Here is a 3,975-nt window from a genome sequence, read left to right on the forward strand (position 1 = left end):
AGGTCTAAGTATTCCAGGATACCATCCCTTAAAATTCCTTCAAATATTTTACCCACTATTGATGTTAAACTCACAGGCCTGTAATTTGCAGGGTCATCCCTTTTACCTTTTTTAAATATTGGCACTACCTCTGCTATTCTCCAGTCTTTTGGTACCATACCTGTTGATAGTGAATTTTCAAAAATGCAATAAAGAGGGGTCGCTAGTTCCTCCCTTAACTCCATTAGTACCCTAGGATGTATACCATCTGGCCCTGGTGATTTGTTAGTTTTTATTTTGCTGAGCCTCAAAATGATATCCTCGGTCGAGAGATCCATATTGTGATCCGGTTTGGTTGTCCCAGTTGAGGTATCTGTGCTCCACCCAACAGGCGTGTCTAGTTCCATATATGTAGAGATTGTGAACGTGGCACCTAGAAGCGTGGGTGTGTACTGCTACATCTGAGAGGAATCTTTTAAAATGACTTATATCCAAATGTAGATGAGCCCAAAGCAGTTAGTAAGAGATACTATACTTGGTAAAGTGCTGGGAAATGGTGCTGATGACTCAATGTAAATGTATCTGTCTCTCATTCCTTTTTCCCCCGAAAATGTAACAGTGTAGTGTGGGCCAGGTAAAATGAGGGAGATTGATAGACTAATGAGGGAGAGAGGGAGATTGCTGTTATTTCAGGGAGTCTCCTGCAGAATGCAGGAGGGTAGGCAACTATGCTCAGGACTGAGCACCCACGGAGCAGATACATCTCTGGGATAAAGATTGTAGCTCTAAAGGTGCCTATACAATAGTGTGATTTGGGCTCTTCTCATTCAATTTTGACTAATCATGCCTAGAAATCGAACCTGAAGATCAGAAAGGGCAATAGATGTGTCTGATCGGGCAACCTTTGGCTGGCTTGGCTGGGATCACATACATTACATCATATGCAAAAGGACTGCCTACGAGACACCGGGGAAACTGCCGGGCGGTTCAAGGGAGAAGTTGCACTAGCAGAAGTGGTCCTGATGGCAGAGGTAATGCCAGTAGAAGCTGGGCTGGGCAAGTATGAGGGACATCAGTCCTGGCACAAGTGGATCAGGTGGCATTGTGCCATTCAATTTGTTTATTGTATCACTATCCACCAAATGTGTTCTCTTTCTTTTCCCGGTCCCTGCCATATTGGAGTTTATATTCTAAATTCCCTAACATTACAAGCTCACATATACCCAGTTATCTTACCAGTATATTGTTTTAGAGTGTGGGAACACCTGAAGGAAATACATGTAAACATGGGGAAAACATACAAACTCCACAACCGTGATCTTTGGTAATTAAACTCACGACCTGAGAAATGCTAACCATTCAGCCACCATGCTGCCGATAGTGTTGGTATGATAGTGGCTGTGTCTTACAGAAGTACCTAAAGGGTAATGACAAACCATTGATTCTCCCGGGGATCTGGGACCCTCCAGGCCCTGGTAAAGAGCACATACAGCCCCCCACCGCACGCCACTGGTAGAGCACGGGGAAATTTCTTAAAAAGTTACCCCCAAAATAAACGTTACAGGATAGTATTCACAAATTTCTCTGTCCCTCTTGTACTGTACATACAAGTGTCTGGTTTTATGCCACATTGTAATGGTCCAGCATTTTAATTAAATTCTTGAGTTCATTAATAGCTGTCCATCAACAGAAATGCAAAGATGGAACAAACACCCACACACGGAGCTGGCATTTCACCCACAGCATGGCATAATGAAGCGAGGCGCTGTACATTGGTTCCCTTAATGAGTGGCACACCTGCTAGTTACCCTTCTGCGCTGTTTCTGTAACTCATCCTTCCTGGGACCTCACCAGCTGGGAGAACAGAAAGACCTCGGAAAACTTTTAAAGTAATGAAATATATTCTCACTAATGTCATCGAAGGAAACAAAGCTGATAAATGTGATATTTCATCACTTTTGACGAGGAAATTACACTATATTTAATAAAAGAAAAAGAAGCACAGATTACATACCGCAGATTTTTCGGTACTTGTTTCCTAGCACGGCGCCCATCGCATGCCATCGTGTACCTTATTTAGTGGTGTGCGATGCTTGTACAATTAAATATCGCATAGCAACACAAGCCACCGACTGGGATGCAATGCGATTTTTAATTGTACAAGCACCCATGCCATGAGATGTGATGGGTGCTTATAATGAGATGTAACCCCGAGTATCCACGTCATCCAGAAGCGTGGCGAGCGGCGGCGGTACGCGTCCTCCGACCTTTTCATACCCCCACTATCCACGTCGGCATGGAGTTGATTCTAGATAGTGTGGCGAGCGCAGCGAGCCACTGAGCCCGAAGCGTGGCGAGCCCCATAAGGGGACGCAGATTACTTCACATGTATTCCGCGTCCCCTCATGGGGCTCGCTACGCTCACCACGCTTCAGGCTCGCCACACTATCTAAAATCAACTCCACGTTGACGTGGATAGTGGGGTTATGAAAAGGTCGGAGGACGCGTACCGCCGCCACTCGCCACACTTTGGGATGGCGTGGATACTGGGGGTTACATCTCATTGTAAGCACCCATCACATCTCATGGCATGACAATTAAAAATCGGATTGCATCGCATCGCATGCCGCAATATTCCAGGGGGATGCGATGAGATTTTTAGCTGACGTTACTGTACTCTAGCGTTAATTATATTGTTCAGTGTGTATATAAACACAATATTGTACACATTCACACTATGCTCACATAGTCCTTGGTGGTGCTCAGTCCCCTTGTCCAATCTGGTCCCAGATGCCTCGAAGACACACCCAATTATGCAAATATAACATAACTGCTGTGCCTGATCTAATAGCAGGATTACGGTGTACTGGACACTCATTTAAAAAATGAATATTTGATTCTACTCTGGGAAGGCTTATTCGCGTGGGCTGTATATTTGGGTCTTGTAGTAAATCTGGCACATCTGCCTGTTAAATGCAAAGTATCGATCCACATTTGGCACCTATTCACATTTGCAGAAAACTACATTCAGTAGGTAGCAAAACGCAATCTGTTGCTCTATTGCCTTTGTGCTTAGAATTTAGATACAAATTACATCCAACTATTCTTACGCGGTGTTTAAATATATATATATATATTTTAATCTTTATTCTACTTTTAGCTCATTTTAGCCGTCTTCTCGCCTCAATATTTTTCCCATTTTTCAAGAACTTTGAACTTACTTTGTTCTCTATATAACCCAGGATCTTTAAACGCTCGCCACCCCCTTCCGCCACCGAATCTCCTCGGTACCACATGAGGGAAAGTTCAAACACATCCCCACGCATGCAGCCAAAGGGGACAAAAATCATTCGATGGTCACCAACCATCAATTGATTTCTCTCCCCTTCGGAAATAATATTCAGTCTAAACTGACTTTTATTTCCATTGGAGTTCGCCGAAGAGGGGGCGGGGGCACTAACGTCATGTGATGTGAGCCGCCCGCCCTCCGCCTTCCTGCACCTCCAGGAAACGCTCAGCGGTTTCACGGCGAGGCCCATAAAACGTGGTGCTCCCCAGCTCCGACTGTCCCCTCCCCGCGGACTGTGATACAGCGGCCCTGCATATGCGCACATACAGAGCCACAGTCCCCAGCGCGAATACTCCGGGGACTGATTACTAATGAATACTTATTGCTAAGTATTAGAAATTATTTTAAAATATTTCAATATGTACATTCATTAATGTTTTATACCCCCAGGAGGTTATTTGATTATATATTGTGTTGTAATAATAAGCATTTTAAATAATAAATAAATAGCATATTATAGATCACTATTCTCTCGAGCGCTAGGGACACTTTCGTTATCTTTCGTCTTCTCGCCTTGGCTGTTTTAAAGCCAAGAAAATACATCAGATCCAACTATATTAAACACATTTAATATTTGTAATAAAAAAAAATAAAGTTTTTGTGCCTTTATTTAAAAACAAAACAAAAGTAATCTCATGACAAATATA

Source organism: Crinia signifera, chromosome 11 (genome assembly GCF_055691185.1).
Source record: "Crinia signifera chromosome 11, ASM5569118v1, whole genome shotgun sequence".
NCBI lineage: Eukaryota > Metazoa > Chordata > Amphibia > Anura > Myobatrachidae > Crinia > Crinia signifera.